Genomic DNA, 25610 nt, shown 5'->3' with positions numbered 1-25610 from the left:
GTGTAGTCTTGCATTCAAGTGGTTGTCATTACTTCATGACTTCAGTCCTCAGCTATTTGTCAGACAGGTAGAGATGTCAAGAGGAGCAGACATAGTCTGATTTCAAAATCTGGACATTCTGTGAAGATTTGTACAGTTGACAGGTATGGCTGTGATGTCTCCCACTGCAGACAAAGCCATATGTTATGGCTATAGCAGTTGTACAGCAGGACATCAGTACAGCAAGTTTTTCTGGTACATATACATTTTTCAAACTCAGCTATCCCATTATTACAGACCAAGTAATATATTAAATTACATACTTAAATGTTTCACATACCTTTTTTGGGGGGTTGTTGTATATTCAAACCTAACTGTTTTGGTTTGGTTGCTGTCTCGCTCTGTCGTTTTCTCTCTCTCTCTCTCTCTCTCTCTCTCTCTGTAGTACAGAGATTGACTGGTTTTGATTAAGTGACAGCATGGCTTTTTTAGGTGATGATCATGACCAGGTAATGGCCTATGCACCAACCAGTATTCCCCACTTGCTAATTGCATGCAGAGCCGCTGTGTAGTTCTTCCAATGGCCAATGTCATGGCAATCCACTCCTATAAATGTGCACTTCCTGTGGTCGTTGTCCCTTTATCTTGCCTATAAGGAACACATCCTTTCTGTGTGTGGCCAGCAGTGTTACAGACAGCAGGTGGGAATATCTCTTACAACACAACATGTGGACATAGGCCAACTACAGGTTTATGTAAGGTTCAGGACGTAGGGACAGAGTGTGAGTATCACTGTTATATGGTTTGAATAATGTTAGTTTAACAGGGTTTGTGTGTACATGCTAGTTTTGCATAACTTGCAGTCTGACAACATTATGTGTCTGCATAGCTCTCAACTGTAGGGCTACCAACATAATTGCCAGGGTTTGGGCCACAATGTTTAGTGTGTTCCCCAAACAGGTGTTGTCCTTAACAAATCATTGCCATACTCTGTTGACTGCTATCAGTAACTGAAAACATGCATTAGTGTTTGTGACTTCATATCCGTCAGGAAGGATATGTTGCAAACAATCCTGTAACACCAGCAACTTTCACAGTGTATGAGTGCAATATATCGAATATGGCCATGCGTTTGGCCCTATGTCCTCCACTTATATGCCAGGCTTTGTCCAGATGTCATGCAGTAAGAGGTTGACAGGTATGGGCTATCATTATTTAGTGATGACATTTCTGCCCTCATCCCAGTGATGTTGTGGACTCCCACTCATGCTGTGGGGTAGGGGCCATAAATATGGGCCATAGGCTAGACAACATGTGTGACCGTGTACTGTCAAGAGGTCAGTGTACAGTAAACACTGTTGTATACCCATGTAACACATTTTAGGGGAGTACATATTTGACTCTTAGGCTGTTAGTACATGTGAGAGATATTACTAATAAACACATAAAAGGTATGTAGCTGTACTTTCTGATACAATAGTGATGGGGACGGTGGTGGGTAAAAGGTTATTGTTTGGCACACAGTCTGCCAGTTTAATAGACCAGTTTGAAGTGAAGCATTGTTATGTAAAGGATCAATTTACATTGTAACATTTCACTTTCCCCACTAGGTGGTTAACTGAGGAGTGTAATTGGAGGCTGTTGGCTTAATCATGTAATTGAGTGTTGATTGATTTTTTTTTTTATTCAATTCAAGTGTGTTTTGTACTGTTGCACTACTTGAAGGCTTTTGCCATGACAGTGTCTGATACTTTGTGTGGCTTACTTTGGTTACCACTTGTCCCTCTGTGCAAGGCACGGTCATTGTTTGGCCAGTTGTGGCCTACTCATAACCCTCAACTGTACACATTTTTCCATAATGTCCAGCTGTTGGCATCATAACTTTTGTGTGTTCCTCCTTAATTAGGTTCTTTTTCTGGCAAAAAGCTGAGGATTGGACTCATTTAATGATGACAAATATTTGACTGTAAGACTCCACATCCTTCAGAAAAGTAATGCTACTGCAAAATCTCTACTATTCTATCAGCTTTCTGAGATTGTAAGATAATATTTATAATCAGTTCCAATTTGTCCACCATCATGTTATGCTTTGTCCATATTTTTGCCTATAACAGGTTGAGAGGTATGATACTGCTGATGACAATTCTGACAATTGGAAAATGTCATGAGATGGTAGAAACAAGAATGTATAATATGTTTCCTTTAATATTTGCATAATTCAGTTATGTTGTATTTTACACACCTACATGCTGTAAGACATGGCATAAACAACTGAAATAGTACAGAAATAAAGCTTTTTTTTGGAAAACGGTGGTGTTATGTGTATTTTTTAATGCCAACATTCTGATTTGGCCAAACATATCACACTCTAGTCATTTGATAAGGTGGCAACTGTAGGATTACTGGCTGTTTGGGTTTCACTGTTCTCTCTTTAGTCATTTCAATTACTTACCTAAGAGATTGCTGTATGTCTGGCCACTGTGTAAGGCCTATCATGATTATGTAGCAGCAGAGTGTGTACTTACTATTTGGACTGTGTATGTGTGGGGTCAGCAAATTAATGTCCCATACAACCCTATCTACACAGTATGACCTGCCACAGGATATGTAGGGGTATTGTGTGACTCTCATGGGGAATATATCTATCCACACAGCCATTGTACTGTGGTGTTTGCTAGGCTTACCAGTATTTATCTGCAAGTGTGTTGTATATATATATATATATATATATATATATATATATATATATATATATATATATATATATATACACATATATAGAGCAAACATTCACACGTATATGTTTACACACATATAAATATATGTATATGTATATATAGCCCAGGCAGGTATGACCCTAGCCCTGGGTAGCATCCTGCCATCACCCAGAATGATACCGCAGTACAAGGACAAAATGATTGGCTTCAACAATTGGCTAAGCTTCTGGTGGCATTCTAAGGAGATCCAGTATCTGTCTGCCTGGGACAACATGGTCAACAGACCATGATACTTTGCCAGCCAAGGTTCAAATGACAAATTCACCACTGTAACAGAAACAGGCAAGCAAAAACTGAGGGTAATGCTACTCAATGCTTGAAGTCTAAATCTGAAAATGCACTCCCTCGAGGCACTCCTTAAAATGGAGAAAATTAATATCTGTGCAGTGACTGAGACCAGGTTCAAGGCTCCAGAGAGCACCCCTGCATTACCAGGCTATAACTCATACCACAGTTTTCAGCTATCTAACCTGGACCGGAACACCAAAGGCAGAGGTGTGTCCATATTCATTAAGGATATCCACACCTCCAGGCTAGTTGCTCAGCATAATGCAGCCGAGGTTATCCAAGTGCAACTAACTCTGGACAAAACTGCAATCCAAATTGTAGCTTGCTACAGATCCCCCACCATGCCCCAGGATTCTCACTCCTCTTTTCTTGATATACTGGAAAATATTACGGTTCAACCAAAGACCCTGATAATGGGTGATTTCAACTACCCCAACATTAACTGGGAAAACTAATCATGTACCAACTCCTTTGCTCAATGATTTCTGGTATTCATAAATTCCATTGCCCTGGATCAGCTTATCCACACCCCTACCAGAAGCAACAATATCCTAGACCTAGTCATTACCAACATGAGTGGCCGGTGTTCCACACCTGAAGTCAACTCCTCTGACCCTAAGCTAATCAACCTAGATATCCACATCCTGCCTCTACCTCCCATTAAGGAAACCATGGTAAAAAAAAATTCTCCAAAGCCAACTTCCTGCTTCTTATAACAGAAGTGGCAAACTTCATGACACCCATGCAGATGGACAATACAGTTACGACTGCTGAATCCTACACAAATGCACTCTATAAGCACTTACACAAAAGCATGGATCATGCCATGCCAAACAGAACCAAGATTCTATCCTCCAAAAAAAAGGAAGCCAATCTGGTGGTCCCCTGCCATAAACAAACTCTATAACCGAAGGAAGAAACTGTTGCAAAAGAGAGTAAAATCCCATGAGTGGAGGAGCTCCCTGGTCAGCCTCAGTAAGTAGCTGATATCCCTTATAAGATCCTCCAAAGCTAGCTATGAAAACAAAATCACCACTGATTCTAGGGACAACCGCAAAACATTCTATAGCTATGTCAAGAATCTCAATGGCAACACCCAGATCAGCTCTGAGTTACAGCACAATGGCACAAAAATTACAGAACTAACTGATATTGCCAACATCCTGGCAGATAGGTTCAGTGCTAACTTTACCCCCCTCTCACCCCCTAAAAGGTCCACATCTATACAGGAAGAATGCAGAGTCCCTATAATCACAACTATGTAGGTAAAAGCTGCACTCTCTAAAGCTAAAAGCACAGCATCCATGGGACCAGAAAACATCCCAGGCTGCGATTTACACAAACATCAGAACAAACTGGCTCCCCACCTAAGCACCATGTTCAATCATAGTCTCACGTCAGGCTTTGTGCCCACTGAATGGTGCACAGCAACAGTTATCCCACTCCACAAAAGGGGAGCCACCACTGATCCTGGGAACTATCGCCCCCATTAGACTGATGAGCCTGGTCTGTAAGGCCATGGAACGTATCATCATGGAACTCATAAACAAAGGCATTGGTAACCTTCAAACTCTGGACCTCACCCAGTTTGGGTTTGTGAAAGGCAGATCATGCCTCCTAAACCTGATCGACTTCTTTGAGGCATTCACCAAAGCCGTAGACGAGGGTAAGGTTGTTCACAAAGCCTATCTTGACCTCGCCAAGGCTTTCAACACCATCCCCCATTCTGGAATTATAGCTAAACTCAATAAACTAGGTATAAATTCCTATGTCACAAGATGGGTTGCCAACTGGCTCATTGACAGAACCTACAATGTAAAAGTTGCAGAGTCCAAATCTGACTTCAAACCAGTGACAAGTGGAGTACCACAGGGTTCAGTCCTGGGACCTACCTGTTTGGTATCTACTTCTCTGAAGTACAGGCTAACACAGAAGGCCTTTGGATAATGAAGTTTGTAGATGACTGCAAACTAGGAGCCATAGTCGAGTCCCCAAATGATATGGACATCCTACAGAAGGACCTCACTTAGACAGATGCCTGGTGTCACAGCCATGGCCTAGAGCTCAATGCCAAAAAGTGCATTGTCATCCCCTTTGGTAAAATCTCTGTACCCATGACCTACCACATAGGCGGCAGTCTACTTGACCCCGAATGTGTGATAACAGACCTTGGGACCCAGGTGGACAGTAGTCTCTCCTTTGATAATTACATCACCACAATAGTCAGGAACTCCTTCTACGTGGCACACTTCATCACAAAAGTGTTCTCATCCAGGAAAAAATAAGTCATTGTTCCCCTCTACTCGACCCTCATTAGACCCATTATAGAGTATAATGCCCTTTTGGAATGCACCTCACAAGACATCTGCAGCAGCTAGAAAGGCCACAAAAATACCTTACAAAGAGGATTATTGGCCTCAAACAGATGCCCTATACTGACGTTCTCAAAAAACTCCAGCTTTACTCTGTAGCATATCACCTACTCTGAGGTTATCTCTGCCTAACATATAAAGCCGTGTCAAACCCAGTGCAGTTGTACATGCTACACCTAAAGAAATCCCAATCCCTCCAAGCTACATGCTCTAGGGACCTAAACCTTGTCACCACAATAAACAGGACATGCTAGAGGAATAGATTCCTGTCCCAGAGACTTCCCATACTCTGGAACAAGCTACCCATCTATGTCAAGCAAAGTTCCTCATTAGCACTCTTTAAGAAAAATCTTGATGAGTGGATGGGCAATAGGTAATGCACCCTGGGGATCACTTCTGTGGCTCTGCTGAACAGGGGCACAGGAAAATAAATTTCTTGGGAGGCATAAGCCAGGGAACTTTGTTGGCTAGGGTTACTTAGACCCTTGGGCCAATAGCCTAGTACCTACCTATGAATCTATATATATATATATATATATATATATATATATATATATATATATATATATATATATATATATATTATATTTATATACATGTGTGTGTGTGTATATATCTTATTTGAATGTTTACTGCTTCCACAATATACATTCCCTATAGTACAGTGATTGTCCTGCAAGATATGTTCATGAAATCATCCTTAACTCTTACAACTTGCATAGCTTAATGGTTACGTGTTGTGACTATGGTGTACATGTTGCTGGGTTCAAAACTGGCAAAGGCTGTTTATTTTGTTGCTGGGCAGAACAAGGTCTGATGGAAAGAGGGTGATTAAGGCACTTTAAAGTGACTTTAGGCATGTTTGCATGGGTTTGTATGAAGCTAAGCAGAGCTAACACATGGTTAAACATACAGGCATTTAAACTGTGTGGGGTTGTCTTAGCAGCACTTACCAATGCACAAATCCGGTTAGGTATGATAACTACTGTTTACCTATTCTGTGTTTGAGCATATCTCAGCTGGTTTGCCCGCCGCTCAGCAATGGTAATACACGTTTAAAAATATAGGCACTTTATTGAATGCTATGTTTGACTAAACAAGCATAGATTATCAGCTCAGGTCGTGTAGGGGTATGGTCTCTGACTGCCATGTACAGGGTCCTGGGCCCAAGACTTGGGGCTGCTAGTTTTTTCATTAATGTTAAATGACCAGACTGCATGATAAATTAGGCAAAGCAAGAGCAACTTGTAGAACTCAGATGGTGCAGTGGTATGGTTGCTGATTGCAGTGCAAAGGATCCTGGGTTCAAGCCTTGGCAGGGCTAATTTGTTTTGTTGCTGGCCACAACAACGGCTGATGGTGAGAGGATGATTAAAGCACTTTAAAGTGGCTTTAAGCAGGTTTGCACGATGCTAAGCATTGCTAAAATATGGTTACTCCATTTAAGCTTGGCTTAGCTGCGCTTACTCCCACTAACCCCACGGTAATTTCTTTGAAAGAAAAGAAAAAGGGGTGATAGGAAAGTGGTGAAAAAAGGGGCACCCAGAGGGAAAAACAAGATGAAAGATGGATAGGGATGTGCAGGACGGGAGTAGGGAAGGTCCATAGCTGCCCATTTCTCCTACAGCAACAGCTGTGCCTAAGTATTGAATTTGGAGGTGAATTTGGATACTCATTTCCCTGACAGAGGGGTGAGGACAACAGCAATGTGTTGTATAGGCAATTAAACAAGATTACATATGCCCAGTGGACATGTCTGCAAAATGGACAGCTATGTATGGGGTGTAATTTCTTTGTGGGAACAGATTGGTCTTTTATTTTTAAGGTGAGAGTGGGTTGTTGGGGAAGAATAGTAGGTATATGTGGGGAGGGAGGTTGGGTAGGAAAACAGGCAAGGCAGGAGACAGGGGCGGTGTATGACACATGTGGGGGGTGAACACCTTGACAGGGAGGTTAATTGGAAATCAGAGGCACATGAGCCCACAAATGGATACAGTGAGACTGAGGTCCCCACCCATGGACAGCCACCACTGCAACTTCACAGCCCCAAAGGTGGCTGTGCTGGGGGCTGAGCAGGAAGGGCAGGGTGACTCTCAAGATGTGCCACATGACCCTCAAGCTGGCATAGCTGAACTGCAAACTACTTTTGCATCTTCTTATGCACCAGACCCTGAACCTGACATTGTGTGATGGGCTTCTGTCCACGCATGCTCTGAGGGGGTGGGGGTGAGACCCATCCCCTGAAGCAGTTCTACCCATGGATGGTGCAGGACCAGCAGACGAGGAAGATCCAGGGTGAGTCCCAGATATGCTGGGGCCCAGTGCCATGGCCAGATGAGGCGGGACAGGTGGATCCACTGAGATCATCCTTCCCAGATGAGCTAGGGTGTTGACAGTTTACAACATATGTTGGTTAGTTATGAACAATGCAATGCCAGGATTAGTTATAACAGCATGCATGGGTGTTCCAATAGACACCATAACACAATTTTCAATCAGTTGCATAGCAAACAGAACACATGCAGATATGGAACTACAGTGGATATTACAGCAGCATGCAGGTTACATTAGGTTCATAGGTTCATAGGTAGGTACTAGGCTATTGGCCCTAGGGCCTATATAAGCCTAGCCAAAAAATGTACCTTGGCTTTCGCCACCCAAGAAAATTATTTTCCTGTGCCCCTGTCGAGCAGAGCCACAGAAGTGATCCCTGGGGTGACTTTCCCATTTCCCATCCAATCATCAAGATTTTTCTTGAAGAGTGCTAATGAGGAGCTCTGTTTGACATATATAGTTAGTCTGTTCCAGAGTATGGGAAGTCTCTGGGACAGGAATCTATCCCTCCAGCATGTTCTGTTTATTGTGGTGACAAGGTTTAGGTCCCTAGAGCGTGTAGCTCGGAGGGATTGGGATTTCTTTAAGTGGAGCATGTCCAACAGCTCTGGGTTTGACATAGCTTTGTATGTTAGGCAGAGATCGCCCCTGAGTAGGCGATATGCGATGGAGTAAAGCTGTAGATTTTTGAGACGGTCTGTGTAGGGCATCTGTTTGAGGCCAGTAATCCTCTTTGTGAGGTATTTCTGTGGTCTTTCCAGTTGTTGTAGATGTCTTGTGAGGTACATATCAAAAGGGGCATTGTACTCTATAATGGGTCAAATGAGTGATGAGTAGAGGGGAACAATGACCTCTTTTTTTCTGGATGAGAATCCTTTTGTGATAAGATGAGCCATGTAGAAGGATTTCCTGACCACTGTGGTGATGTGATTATCAAAGGAGAGACTACTGTCCACCTGTGTCCCAAGGTCTCTTATCACATTTTCAGCATTAGGTAGACTACCAGTTATGTGGTAGTTCATGGGTACAGAGTTTTTACCAAAGGGAATGACAATACACTTTTTGGCATTGAGCTTCAGGCCATGGCTTTGACACTAGGTATCTGTCTCAATGAGGCCCTTTTGTAGTTTGTCCACATCGTTTTTGAGTTTCAATTATGGCTCCTAGTTTGCAGTCATCTGCAAACTTTGTTAGCCAAAGACCTTCTGTGTTAGCCTGCACTTCAGAGAAGTAGATATCAAACAGGAGAGGACCCATGAATGAACCCTGTGGTACTCCACTTGTCACTGGTCTGAAGTCGGATTTGGAATCCGCTACTTTCACAGTGTGGGTTCTGTCCATGAGCCAGTTGGTAACCCATCTTGTGACATAGGGATTTATACCTAGTTTAGTGAGCTTATCTATAATTCCAGAGTGGGGGATGGTGTCGAAAGCCTTGGCGAGATCTAGATAAGCTGTGTGAACCATTTTACCCTCATCTATGGCTTTGGTGACTGCTTCAAAGAAGTCAATCAGGTTTAGGAGACATGATCTGCCTTTTACAAATCCAAACTGGGTAGGGTCCAGAGTTTGGAGATTACCAATGTCTTTGTTTATGAGTTCCACGATGATATGTTCCATGGCCTTGCAGACCAGGCTCGTCAGGCTAATGGGGTGGTAGTTCCAAGGATCCATCGTGGCTCCCCCTTTGTGGAGTGGGATAACCGTCGCGGTGTGCCATTCAGTGGGTACAAAGCCTGAGGTGAGGCTATGATTGAACATGGTACTTAGGCAGGGTGCCAGTTCATTCTGTAGTTCATGTAGAACGCAGCCTGGGATATTGTCAGGTCCCATGGATGCTGTGTTCTTGGCTTTGGAGAGTGTTTTTTTTACCTGTACAGCCGTGATTATAGGAACTTTGCATTCTTCCGGTATAGAGATGGGCCCTCTAGGGGGTGAGAGGGGGGTAAAGTTAGCACTGAACCTATCTGCTAGGATGTTGGCAATATCAGTTGGTTCTGTATATTTAGTGCCATTGTGCTGTAACTCAGAGCAGATCTGAGTGTTCCCATTTAGATTCTTGACATAGCTATAGAATGCTTTGTGGTTCTCTTTAGAGTCAGTGGCAATTTTGTTTTCGTAACTAGCTTTGGAGGATTTTATGAGGGATCTCAGCTTCTTACTGAGGTTGACCAGGGAGTTCCTCCAGTCATGAGATTTTACTCTTTTTTGTAACAGTTTGTTTCTTCTGTTGTAGAGTTTGTTTATGGCAGAGGACCACCAGATTGGCTTCCTTTTTTTTTGGAAGATAACATCTTGGTTCTATTAGGGATAGCATGATCCATGCACTCGTGTAAGTGCTTATAAAGTGCATTTGTGTAGGATTCAGCAGTCATACCTCTATTGTCCGTCTGCATGGGTGTCATGAAGTTTGCCACTTCTGTCTTAAGAAGTGTGAAGTTGGCTTTGGAGAAGTTTTTTACAATGTTTTCCCTAATAGGGGGTGGGGGTGGGATGTGGATGTCTAGGCTGATTAGCTTGTGGTCGGATCTGACCAACGAGGAATTGAACTCTGGTGTGGAACACCGGTTTCCCATGTTGGTAATGACCAGGTCTAGGATATTGTTGCCCCTGGTGGGGATGTGAATAAGTTGATCCAAGGCATTGGAATTTATGAATTCTAGAAAACGTTGAGCAAAAGAGTTGGTACATGAGTAGTTTTCCCAGTTAATGGTGGGGTAATTGAAATCACCCATTATTAGGGTGTTGGGTTGTACCCTAATACTTTCCAGTGTATCAAGAAATGAGGAGTGGGAATCCTGGGGCATGGTGGGGGGTCTGTAGCAAGCTACAATTTGGATTGCGGTCTTGCCCAGAGTTAGTTGCACTTGGATAATCTCGGATGCATTATGCTGTGCAACTAGCCTGGAGGTGTGGATATCCTTAATGAATATGGACACGCCTCCGCCTTTGTGCTTCGTTCTGGGTTAGGTGGCCAAATGGTGTAGTATGACTTGTAGCCTGGTAATGCAGGCGTGCTCTCTGGAGCTTTGAACCAGGTCTCTGTCACTGCACAGATGTCAATGTTTTCCATTTTAAGGAGTGCCTCGAGTGAGTGCATTTTGAGGTTTAGACTTCTAGCATTGAGTAGCGTTACTCTCAGATTTTGCTTGCTTGTACCTGTGATAGCAACAGGCCACCAATGATTTCATTTTAACAGGGAACAGCAATAAACAGACATTGAAATATTGGTATAACAATGGGGAACATGTCCCAACAGTAGGTTTGTGAAACACATACCATTTATTTTTTGGTTGTATTATTGTTGCATATAGGGTGACGGTGAGACAGAGAAATGAAAAACTATTTGTTATTACATTGATCACAACTGTTCTGTACATTATAGTCTGCTCAGTACTCTCCAGATATGACCTGACATTACAGTTACCTATAGGCTTGGGGTTGGCCAGTGGGTGTTGTACACAGTTATCAGTTCAAACTTCGTACACCTAATATACAGCTGTACTTACCTGCCGGACATGTGGAAAAAATTGAGTTAACACTAGGTTTGGCTTTGATATGTGCAGTGTGTGTGTGTGTGCGTGTGTGTGTGTGTGTGTGCACTGTCATAGTCCACCTTCATTTTTGTAGAGCACCATGGGTGCTGGCAACAGTGGCCAATAGCCGTGACAGCGTGACACTTGAGGGACATTTTTTGGGCAAAACTAAGTGGTCTATGTACTTCTCTTGCTGTCATCTGCAGCCTTGGGGCTGGCCAGTGTGTGTTCTACACAGTGTATGAGACACATCCTATGGTTAATATCCAGCCTGCCTTACCTGCCGAGGCTGTGGGAAAATGTGTGTTTACACTACCAGACTGTTTGTAACAATACTCACATATTCTTGTGTGAAAATATACAGACAGCTTACTACCACTCCCAGGATTCAAACTCTACCAGTGTGTTCAAAAAGTAGTCACAATGCTGATGTTTATTAGAACAAGCTATCAAAGAACTGCTATTTCTTGTGTGAGTGCTTTCTACCTATTAGTCAGTGATTTGGCCAATCTGACCTTGTACTTCTGACATTCCTGCATGGCAGACAGTTGTTCTACTGTGTACTCACACTTTCAGATATTTCATTACAGGAAACAAGGGTTAGCAAGCATTTTTAATATTCAGCTATCAGATCATAGTGCAGGGGAACTTTGTTATGCTTAATCTGTTGTACAAGACCTGACTGTTTGCCACATGAACCTCGGATACTTAATGCTATCAGAGCCATATTTGCTGTGCAAAAGCTATACACATTTCCAATTCCTGCTAACACATTGCAAATAAAACACAACAGTCCAGAGTTGTATAGTTTTATTGACAGGTTATAATTGTTTTATGTATATCACCAGCATTATCAGCATTATCTGTGGTAATTTCAGTTTTATTCAGCTCACACAATACACAGGTTACAGCATTGACAGGTTATAATTGTTTTATGTATATCACCAGCATTATCAGCATTATCTGTGGTAATTTCAGTTTTATTCAGCTCACATAATACACAGGTTACAGCACTGACAGGTGCTATTCTACTTTCGATTATACTGCCAGCTAGATCAGTACTCACCAGCCTCGCGATGCAGCCTTTCCAACCTGCTTCCATATGCCTCTCAGTTACAGTTGTACATGAGACAGAGAAACATTTATGACTAACTATCCATCACATACACAGCCTGGAATATCTTAAACAGCAATTGATACTGAAACTTACACACTACTAGGGCATTCTCTGCCCAAGCATCTTGTTCCCACTGGTCCAGAAGGTCCCTCTTTCTCTGCTTGAGATCAGCATAGTGATGCCGAACCTGCTCACCAGTCCAAGGGATCCCAGTAGCACTGGTGAGTTCATGGGCAAGATGGTCTCAGGCCTCTGCTTTATATTCTGAACCCTGGTACTGGCCCTGCAGCAGTCTCAAATCATGGTTTTCAACAAGGAGTCCAACCATGACCCTGGACTCCAGAATGCCCCAGCGTTGCGCACGAAAGCAAACACCTTCTCCTACTCCAGCCATGGTGCCTGCTGTGATGAGCTCCAACTGGTTATGGGCTGTATTCCCGCCTACAGGGTTTAAATAGGGCCAATTTCCCACACTTTGTCATGATTGGTTACTTTTGAAACTGCTGAGCTCAGCTAAGCTATGGGAAAACCTGCTTAGCTAAGGTTGGCAGTGATTAAAGGGGTGGGTTCAGCACTGCTTATCACTGAGCAAATCCACTTAGCTGGGCTATTCATTGCTTAGTATTCATATGTACACAATGCTTACACCCAGTCAACATAGCTGTGCAATGCCTAGCATTGCTTATGTTTTATTATATTGGTCTACCACCTGTATGGGATTGATTCATCATTCATTACATAATATAGCTTTATTAACCTTCCCTGACATCCCCCATTGTGCTGTGATTAATTTATTCCTGTGTGACTATACAGTATGGGGCACTTGTGTTTATAATGGGGGTTTCACTACTTTATTACACCGACATCTCACATTTGGGCCTAATACACTACTCTGGTTGAGAAAAATCAGTTATTTCTTACATAAATATACAAAAAAATTATATTTTAAAGTTTACACATACAAAATGGAAATGGCTTTGGTGAGGCTTGAAGCGTGAAAGACTACATGCAAGGCATATGCTCTAACTGCTACACTATAACACTTCTGCTAATGCTGGATGTCAATTGCTTTTTAACTTATCTTGCCATTTCAGCTGGACTAAGCGTAGCTAAGCAACAGGGACACCCACGCAGCTACGCTTAAACTTTATTTCATATATAAAAAAATGAAATTTATTTGTTGTGTTTTTTTTATTTGTACCCTTCAGAATATCCATGCTAATGCTGAACCTGTTATTCTATCAACTTTCTGCTTTGTAGTGTTATTGTCCCTTATGGCTTTGTCCACATTCCTTACTCTGATGGGTTGGGAGGTGTGCGCTATGTGCTCATGCTAAATCTGTTATTCTATCACCTTTTGGCTTGGTTTGGATGATTGCCCCTTACGGCTTTGTCCAGATTTCTTACCCTGATGGGTTGAGGGTGTTATGAGCATTCTCGCACATTTTAAATTGCCGAACGTCACTTCTGGAGTGCAGGGGACATATGTATTGTGAGAGCTGTGCTCTCAGACAACCCCCCCTGCACTCGTACACATGTCCATGTACATATTGCAGCACGGCAGCAGACCTTCATGCATATGCATGGTGTGCTGCCATGCTGAACAGGAATGGTCCCTGCCGTGCAGGAATAACTTATTCCTGTACATCTACTTGCTGAATCCGGGGGAAAGAGAATGCATAATAAAAGGGCATTGTCTTGTTATGTAACACACAGATTATACAGAGTGATAACATTTTTCCATAAAAAAAAAAAATCAGTCTACAGAAAAAGACATCATTTTTCCAAACAAGAAGGTAGAATAAAGAGGCAAAGGGAAGGTGAAAAGCAACAAATCAAAACTGAACATGGAAGAATTGAAGAACATTACTGTAAGACAGAGGAGAAGGACAAACAATAACAGCATGGCTCAAGGTGTGGATGTACAAAGCCAGCTGGATGAGAAGTGCATTCTTGCAAATGTAATAAGCAATGAAAACAGTGGGGTTAATAAGACTAATGATGATGAAGATCATTCCTTTGATGCAATTGATAGAGCAGATATTACTAAATTAGAAGTTGAAGATTCTTCAGATCTGGTCAGAAAATATATTCTTGTAATTGGAGATTCAGTTATTAGAGGAATCAATACTTACATTTGCAGATAATGAACATTGACTAGGGTTATTCTTCCCAGGAGCAAAAATAGAGGTTGTGAGGCAGGCTTTGGAATGCCTTAATGTAAAGAAGTATGTATATTTTTTATTCATGTCAGTACAAATGATCTCATCCGCAAAGACTCTTTGTTAGCTGGGAACTTATATCCCTCTTAGATAGCATAGCTTATGCAGGTGTTAGGATGTCTTTTTCATAAATCACATATAGAAAGGAGAGTCATGTCACCATGAATGAAAAAATTTGGGGGTAAATACCTACATGAAAAAAATGTCCCATTTTAAACAATGGAAATGTCTAGAGCATCCAAGCCTAATTTGGGGCACGTGTTAAGACAGGATGGCGTGTGCTTGTAAAGATTAGGGAAGAGAATTCTTGCAGCAGATATTCTACAATATTTGACAAATACAAGGCAGGATTATTGCCAAGTTGAAAATTTAACAGTTCACAGATAGCAACATTTGATGCATCTTTTATGATTGTTAATACTAGGAGCACAAATAATAACATTTTTTTTTCTTTATTGGAAAATTTGCCTCATTTCCATAAGATTGATCTTGCTGTTTGTGAATCATGATTAAAGAACAATGACTGGAGACCAGTTACATCAGGGCATAAATGTTTTTACTGTAACAGACATTCGAAGAAAAAATTCAGGTGGAGGTGTTATGACAGGCATTAAAGATGCTTATGAGACCTATGATTATTACATGTTCAGTGATAACACCAGTACTATAGATTGTATAACTGTGACAATAACGACAATCCTGGAATATATAACAATTATTGGAGTGTATAGACCATCAAAGTCAAGTGCTTATGACCTAGAGAAATTCATATTTTCTTGAATGAAACACAAGAGGGAAAAATAATAGTGGCTAGGGTGTTAAATTTACCATACACAGACTGGAATAATATTGATTCAGCAACATTAGTAAGGAAAAAATGCCACAAACCAGTAATGAACTCCACGAAAAAATAGTTGAAACAGAAAACACAATTAATAATCCATATTGAATCAAGGCAGAAACAAGTTGCTGAAGAGTTCAATCCACACCAAACTGCTACAGAACAGCGATTTATTAAAAATATGTTGCCGCTTTCACAATGATAAACATTGCTTCATCAGGCAAATAACATATTTTTACTAAATCGTTGGTCTGTAGCAGTTTGGTGTGAATTGAAGTTTTCAGCAACTTGTTTCTGCCTTGTTTCAACATGGATTCATAACTGGGTTTGCTGTTTCTAACATTAGTACGGATATTATTTGCAACATATGTTTGGGAACAACAATTGCTTCAGATAGTGAAAAAAAAAATAACAAGGAATGGAACATACTATACATTGTGCTTCTGTAGAAATTACTTTTACTTAATGTCAAGTTTTACCACTGTTGATGTGCAGTGATCATGGGGTTCTAATTGTTAATTTTTTGCTAGATAATTAAACTGAAATCTAAAACAACACACAGAAAATTAATAACAGATTATATGGGAGTAAAACAGTCACTATGTAAAACTAATTGGAATGAAGCATTCAGTGGAAAAATGCAGAAGGAATGTGGAAAGTTTTGAAAAGAAATTGTATGAATACAAAAAAAAAATCAAAAAATATTTAACATTAGGATCTAGGCACACAACATCAGGAGGATATATTTCCATAAGAACAGGATACTTAATTAAGGTGAAAGACAAAAAGTATAAAAAAGGGAAAAGAGGTCAAACTGCAATTTTTAAAACTGAAATAAAAAAGCCAGACAAATTAAGCATAGTGTGAGACAAGATCAAGAAAAAATTTGAAGAAAATTTATATAAAAATATTGAGCAAAGTAGGAAAACATGTTAGATGCATAAGATGTCGAAGGAGTAAAGACACATAAATTGATAAACTGTGTGCAGATTCTAAAGTTTATTCTAATGTACAGCAGAATATAGCTGTATTTACAAAATTTTATGAAAAACACAAAGGGAGTATTAAATTGTCTTAGTGGCATCCGGGTAACGTCAGATACTGAAATCCAGTTATATTATATTGAAAAAGAACTATGCAAACTAGATCCAAATAAAGCACAGGTGGAGACAGACTTAAGAATAATAATGACCTGAGAACACTTCAGCAAGAATTTACAGTACCATTATATCTATTATTTACTAGGTCATATAAATAGGGGGACATTCCTAAAGTTTGGAGACTTGCACTTATTAAACCTGGCTTTAACGGAAAAGGGAGTAGGACAAACCCAGTGTCATACAGACCCTTAGGTCTACTTTCATGTTGTGGAAAAATAATGGAGAAGGTAATATTGGACAAGTTATTATCAGAAATGAAAGGCTGCTACTTGAAACCATATATCAGCATGCATATGTTAAAAATAGATCTATTACCATCTGTAACATGATGTTCTATACAATATAATATATATAATAACACATATGAATGAAAACTTGTGCTGTGATGTAATATATATATATATATATATATATATATGTATATATATATATATATATGTATATATATATATATATATATATATATATATATATATATATATATATATATATATATACAGAGAGAGAGAGATTTAACTTCAGCATTTGACAGGGTCATAATCAAAACACTGATCACTAAATTAGAATAACTAGGTACTGATGTGATAAGATGGATAGCTGCATGGCTTACAAAGAGGACATGGCAAGTTTCATACAGCAGCTGGACAGGTGAAATCCTTGGCTACAGTCAGGGTGTCTCCACAGGGCTCTGTCCTAGGACCTTACTTGTTTAGATTGTGTCTTTCAGATCTATCATTTTCATCTGAGGTATTCTATAGTCTGGATGCAGGTCACTTGAAATTGGGTAAACTGATTACATGTACTACAGATAGGGCATGTCTGCAAAATAACTTGACTAAATTGACCATTTGAGCATAGGAGAATAATACGCTGATAAATACATCAAAAACTAAACATATGTGATTTGTGGGGCATAGACTGAAATGTGAATATTTAATTCAGCACACAGCAATTGAAACTGTGTATTTATTTAAGGATCTGGGTATATGGGTAGACCCAGCTATGAGTTTTTCTATCATATCAACCAATTGGTTAATGATAATTAAAGAACTACAGGTAGTATAAAAAGACCCAAACCTGAGTGTGGAATAACAATATGGAAACCTTATAAGAAAACAAACATGAGTAAACTGGAAAGAGTACAGTGGAAATATTGCAAGGGCATTCGAAGAAGTGAAAATTTAAGTTATTATGAAAGGCTAAAATATTTTAAGTTGTACAGTGTCCCATATACATATTTAACAGGAGACCTTATTCAGCTATAAAGGGCATGTTGAGACAACTACCTCTGGGAACATTTAGGTTTATCAAAAAGTAGTAGAGTATCATCATATAATCTATGTAGAAGATTCTATAGGGATGACAAGTGTAGTAATTGGTTCTCTGAGCGAGCATACATGGAACAGATGACTAAATTGTCTTAAAGCAAGCACTAGTTTAAATATTTTTAAGAACAACCTCAACACTTACGGGAGCAACTGTTTTGGTATATTGGCAGGCTAGAAGGACATAAATGCATGGACTATTTGTATGTATGTATGCTGATAAATACATCAAAAGCTAAACATATTGGATTTGTGGGGCATATGTACTCCTGTTTTGAATTTTCTTTTCCAAGGTCAAAACAGACAGGCAGATGAATGGAACGGTAGGTAGTATAGTTACATATTCAGTCAATGCATGTTGTATTGTATGATAATCAAGAAAGAATCAGCACCTGATGATATCAGACTTGTATTCAATTATAGGATGAACATTCTTAGCTTCAGGAAGAAAGAAAGAAATGTCATTTGATCAAAAAAATAGAAGAGTCAATGCTTAAAACTGTTAGTATAACAGACTAGGCCAGGGTAGATGACAAGTTACATATTGACCATAGTGTTGCTGTTTCACTGTCAGGGTGGTCTATATGATATTTACAGATATGTGTAGTCACACCACAGAAGTAATGGTTTTCACTCGTTCCTCGAGTATAGTGCTTCATTTTGTAGCAGCTTGAGAAAGTGCAGAAATTCATGACAAGGAAGATCTAAGAGTTAGGAAACAAGAACTGTTCCAGCAGTCTAAAAAATATTCCTTTATTCCATGGCAATCAGATTGTTTTATTTAATTTCTTTACAGATTTAGCCCCCTAGATAGGTCCTACTTTTGAGGATGGTCTGAGATAGTATTTTTCCTGACGTGGTAGTTTTGGAAGGATATTGGGGAGATTCTTCTGTTCTTTCTCAAAATAACACCAGAAGGCTGCACTTATGGTTAATAACTAAGGCAATATTTCATTTAACTCATTCAAGCCTATAGCTGCATTTTTGTACACTTCTAGTTAACACCAATAGCTCTGTATTGTGTCCAGACATGTTTTAGAGCTAGCTTTCATAATTAAGTGACTTACCAGCTAATAGTAGGCAGAGTTAGAAATGACAGGATATAAAAAGCAAAATGACACTAAGGTTGTTAATCTAGAATGCCCTACAATGGAAATACTAATCATAGTTTGTCAGTTGTTATTCATGTTGTCATATTTATATTCATATTTTCAAAACTGAAACAGCTATGTATTATTGAGGGGCATGGTGGGACATGCCATGGTGGGAGATAGGAAAATATAATGTCAATGTCCACACATAGTACATAATACTGGATATATTGTTAGTTTTTTGCTAGAAATTATGAAAGTAAGCAATATTTCCATTTGTTTTCCATTTGGTACAGGGACAGGATGCCAAACTGTTTCAGTGGAGATCAGGATGTGGCCAGCACTTTTAGCAATGAGTAGACCTTTTTGGAGGAGACAATATGGAGACTAATAACGGTCAAATGGCTGCTAGTGGAAGCTACTGGTACAACAGCAGGAGAAGTTCCAGTTATCTTTCCCTAGTGACATCTTATATATGAAATCCTTCAAACTGATACCCTGAACAATCATGCTGCAGGGTAGGAGTAGTAAGCTTATAATGCAAAACAATGGCATCTGATATATGATGGCCTGCCTGCTAGCTCTGATTACCTGCATTTTCTGTTTCCCTCTTAGGACTACTTAACTAAATCAATGGTTAGCACACAATTAATTCTCTCTGAAAAGAAAGGGCCTCCCAGAATGGATTATTTTAGGCATGAATGGCAGTATTTGGTGGTGAGTAGAGAACAAAGTTGGACAGACATGACTCAGGATCAAAAGAGACAGAAAAAAAGTAAATATCTGCCAAAAAACTGCAGTACTGCATGCACACTTCTCTGTCTCTAAGCACTAGAAATCTTGGCAAAGCCAAAATATAATGGAGGAACGAAGGCCCATAAACAAGGACAAATTTTAAATATTACTCTTATAAACTTAGAAAGTTACTAGAATAATCTGAAGAAAGTCAACTCAGAAGCTCAAATATGTGTCATTATTTAGTGACTTCAGTCCTCAAAAATTTGTTGGAATCCATAAATTTTATGAGGAACAGACCAAATATAAGGCTAAAATCTGAACATTCTGCAAAAATATGGACAATTGAGAGGTATGCATGCCTGGACAGTTGTTGTTCTTCTTTTGGATTTTCCCGGTTAGGGGTTGCCACAGCGGAACTCCAGTCTGCTAATGATTGGCAGTAGATTTTTATGATGCTGAAGTGCTAGCCTGACGCCCAACCTTCAACGAAAGCATGCCCAGTCACGCATGTCTTTCCTGGATGGTATGGAATTTAAAATACTCAGTGATTAACAAACAGGAAAAGACCTTCCATTCTCTCATTTCAGTTAATTAATGTGATTAACGTGAGCATTCTGTCATGCATTTATAATGTTATATCATTACTATATATGTCTGTACTATAAACAACTTTAAACAGGTAACTGATAAATATCATAGTCAATTCCTACTTAAGGAGAGGGATGAAACTAAGAACTACATAAAAATCCTACCAGCGTGTAAGAACAAAGTTATATGTATAATCTTATATCCCATTTACCCAAAATGTTGTCTCTGTCTCTTCTACTTCAGTATTAACTCCTGTTGATAAAAAAACTTGAAATCAGTTATGGTTCATAGTTCACAGGTTCATAGGTTAGTACTAGGCTAATTGCCCTTGTGAGCCATTTTAAGCCTAGCCAATTATCCCTTGTGAGACTAGAACCCCACACCTTGTCACATTTGCTAATATATTATTCTCACATGTATGTGTGTGTTTGTCTCCATCCTTCCATCCATCACCCCTTTTTCCCATTTTTGACATGAGGTTGGGGTGCCACTTCAACAGTGACAATCATCTAGAGCCAAGTTTTACATTGCTGGGTAGCAAGCCCTACTACAGTTGTTCTGCCACACCACACACTCACACACACACACACACACACACACACACACACACACACACACACACACACACACACACACACACACACACACACACACACACACACCTATGGCCAGTTTAGAGTACCCAGTCCACCACCTACTGCATGTCTTTAGAATGTGGGAGGAAAGAGGAGCACCTGGAGCAAACCCAGGTGAACACATGGAGGACATGCAGACTCCACACAGAAGGTACCTCTTTTGAGAATCAAACCAGGGAACCTGTTGCTGTGATGTGACAATGCTATCTGCCACTCCACTGTGCAGAGTGTGTGTGTGTGTGTCTGTGTGTGTGTGTGTATATATATATATATATATATATATATATATATATATATATATATATATATGTTGTTGTGTCTTTTGGCTTTTCCTGGTTAGGGGTCACCACAGCGAAACTCTGGTCTGCTAATGATTGGCAGTAGATTTTTACGTGCTGCATTGCCAGCCCTGACGCACAACCTTCAACGAAGGTACGCCCATTCACTCATGTCTCCACACAGAAGATGCTTTAGCTGAGAATCGAACAGGACAACATCTTACTGTGAGGTGACAACGCTACAGCAGCACCACCACCGCAGTTTGTGTGTTTGTGTATGTATATATATATATATATATATATATATATATATATATATAAAAATATATATATATATATATATATATATATATATATATATATATATATAAATATATATATATATATATATATATATATATATATATATATATATATATATATATATATATATATGGGTCTACTTTATTTCACCTAACTTCCAATTCACTGACTTTCATTTCACTGACCCCATTTCACTGAAATTTCATTTCACTGACACTTCCTTTCACTGACAGTTCATTTGACTGACAAGTATTATCAGCAAGAAAATGGAATATGCCCCCTTCCCCACTGTAGTGCGACCCTGGAGTTAGAATATATAGTTGGGGGGGTGTGGGGGGCACAGCCCCCCACTTCATTTCATATGATATTGTTAAGTTTTGATATAATATTGCTTAGTAAAAGAAAAGTAAGTGGGGGGCTTCACCCCCCACCCCCCCAACTATATATTCTAACTCCAGGGTCGCACTACAGTGGGGAAGGGGGCATATTCCATTTTCTTGCTAATAATACTTGTCAGTCAAATGAACTGTCAGTGAAATGAAGTGTCAGTGAAATGAAATTTCAGTCATTTGGTCTCAGTCAAATGGGAGTCAGTGAATTGGAAGTTAGGTGAAATGAAGTAGACCCATATATATATATATATATATATATATTCGATACAAACAACAAAAACCACACACAACACACAAAACAAATCCACACAAAACACACCACACACCACACACACACACACCCCACAACCACTTACACTACACACTACCTAACACCCCACCTTATCCCTACTCACTCACTAACCCCCACTCCCCTAACCTAACCTCCTACCTCCGCCCCTATAAACTCCTAAAAACCCTAACTCACTTAACACCCTATAAACCCCCTTCCTAACCTAACTAACCCACCCCTAACCCCTACCTAACCTAACCCCTAACCCACCACCCCTAACTAACCCCCACCCCCCCCCCCCCCACCGTCCAATCACCCACTACTCTCCACACTCCCAACTAACGTCCGTCACTACGCACACTCACACTCACAGCCTTTCCCCATGTCCTCGGGCTCGTTGGTTGTTTGTCATCCGTCGTTCGTCTTCTCTTCTGTCGTGTCGATTCTGCCACTCCGCGATCGCGTCGGTCTTCGGAACCATATATATATATATATATATATATATATATATATATATATATATATATATACACATGTTTTGTACTTGTTTTGTGTGTGTACATATGTATGCATGTGTGTGTGTGTGTGTGTTTACTTTGCATAGGCTAAAATAATGAGTGAAAAGGTTACACAGAAAAACCAATCAGTAAAAACTAAATGAAAACTCAAGCCAAGTTTTCATTTAGTTTTTACTGATTGTTTTTTCTGTGTGACCTGTTCACTCATTGTTTTAGTTTGTTATTTGGGATATTTTGCAATCACCCTAATGGTAATGAGCATCAGCTGGGTATAACAGACCTGTGTTTCTTATGCTTAGTCAAATACATTGCTTGTGCTGTGCTGATGAGGTCACAACAAGGCTGAAATATGCATATCCACAGCTAGTGGGGTTTGGCTTTATTGTCCAGAAATTGTCCATTAAAATGACAAAACAAGTCATGGGCTTTCAGAATCACCAATTAGCTGAAACACCTAGTGTTCATAGGGGTCATTTGCATATATCCCACGTGCCTCTGATTCAAGAGGTTTGAGAGGTCACTCATTGGAAGTTCCAGCTTGGCTGGAGTTTTCATTTAGTTTTTACTTTGCATAGGGAGACTTAGGCCAAGGAAGAGGGGGATGGGTTTACTCTTGCCAAAATGTGTGTTGTTTGGCCTATCCATAGCCGGCTTTAGGCACCAGCGAACCCTGCAGTCGCTGGGGGCCCCCTTTTCCTGGAGGGCCCCCAACAACAGTAGGTTGCCTTACCCTGATATTTTGCAACAGGTCTGTTAAACCAACAAAAGCTAGTAGAACATTGTTGTGTACTTAATAAACCAAATGTGCAATAACTCATATTTATATCTCCTTTACAATTCAAAAATATATCTGGTTATAGTAACAGTATTTTATTAAGCAACAAGCTTCACAATTTCATTAAATATTTTACCACTGACATAGTACCCCCGGCTTAGTTAAACTCTGCTAGTGGACATTCAGCCCACTAAAACTAACATAACCAGCTTTAGGTTCTTGCAATACCCATGGCTACAAGGGGGCCCCCTTAGTCATCCTTGACTGTGTGGGGGGGGGGGGGCCCACAAAAACTGCCACTGGTTGGGGAAAAATGAGAAAAAATGTATTAATTTCCTGATTATGCTCTTTAATGTGAAAAGGTTTGTGATATGACTCCGTTAGGATAAAGTTGATAATGAACATAAGCACTGTAAGCACCAAAGAGATCAGCAGCCCAGCGTGACTTTTCTCAGTGCAACCCTGGATTTTAAGAAAAGCTGATGGTTCTGATCTTTAGGGATGGTTTTCTTTTTCAGGAAGTTTTATAAACAATGGCAGAACATCATCTACTGCAACTTTCAACTTCTTTGCAAAATAATTCCTTGCAATACCTATAGTAGCAGAATAAAGGCTCAAAATCATGAGCATGTTCCAAATATTACACCAATTTAATTAAAAAGTTAATAGTATAACACCTTTTTCATCAGCTTTCATTTTTTGGACAAATAAGTATAAAACTCTAATGTCTGGATTTATTGACTGTCTGTAACCCTGGATGATTTACAACCAAATCAGACTTTTTACAAAGGATAGAGCAAAACTATGAGAAAAATCAGGGAAGGTAAATAAAAGCTATTTATCCCTGCTACTGTATGACAACTGCTAAACGGCAGTCATTGATCTGGTGTGACAATACCAGTGTTGCACAGTGTATTGCTATTTGCTGAAATAAGTACAAAACCAGTATTGCTATGGCTTATGCGTGTGTGTGTAAAAAAATATCAGTGATTTTTATCTGTGCATGCACCCAGTAATGCCAGGACACAGACACTCTTCTGGGTATCAGTTAAAAATGTAGCTAGTCAGTAATTATATTTCAAAAATAATGAATAAAATATATCACAGAACATTCAGACACTTAGATTTTCTAAGAGTCTGGGAGCCCCCACTCCCCAGACTGTATAAATGGAAACATGGGGGGCCCTTATTCATCCTTGACTGTGTGGGGGCACCACAAAAGCTGTTGCTAGTTGGGGAAAATGAGGAAAACTGTATTAATTGTCTGATTATGCTCTTTAACCTGAACTGGGGAGCAATGCTCAGATCTGCTCTGAGCTAAAACAGAATGGCATTAAATATACTGATCCGAAGGATATTGCCAATATCCTGGCAGATCGATTCAGTGCCAACTTCACCCCCCTCTCACCCCCTAAATGGCCCATCTCAATACCGGAAGATTGCCAAATTCCAGTAATAACGGCCACACAGGTACAAAACGCACTCTCTAAAGCCAAGAATACAGCATCCATGGGACCAGATGACATCCCGGGCTGTGTACTACATGAACTACAATATGAACTGGCACCTCACCTAAGTGTCATGTTTAATCATAGCCTCACCTCAGGTTTCGTGCCCACTGAGTGGCGCAGAGCTACAGTTATCCCAATCCACAAGGGGATCCACCTTGGATCCCGGAAACTACCTTCCCATCAGTCTGACAAGCTTTATCTGCAAGGCCATGGAGCGTATTATCATGGAACTTATAAACAAAGACATTGGCAACCTTCAAACACTGGACCCCACCCAGTTTGGGTTTGTGAAGGGCCGATCGTGTCTCCTGAACCTGATTGACTTCTTTGAATCAGTCTCCAGAGCCATGGACAAGGGTAAGGTGGTCCACACAGCCTATCTAGACCTTGCCAAGGCCTTTGACACCATCCCCCACTCTGGAATCATAGATAAACTTACTAAGTTGGGCATTAATCCCTATGTCACCCAATGGGTTGCTAAATGGCTTACTGATAGAACCCACACTGTAAAAGTAGCCGACTCCAAATCCAGCTCCAGACAAGTGACAAGTGGAGTACC

This window comes from Protopterus annectens, chromosome 6.part1 (genome assembly GCF_019279795.1).
Source record: "Protopterus annectens isolate FY-2018-M chromosome 6.part1, PAN1.0, whole genome shotgun sequence".
NCBI classification, from domain to species: Eukaryota; Metazoa; Chordata; order Ceratodontiformes; family Protopteridae; genus Protopterus; species Protopterus annectens.
This window is presented reverse-complemented; position numbering follows the sequence as displayed.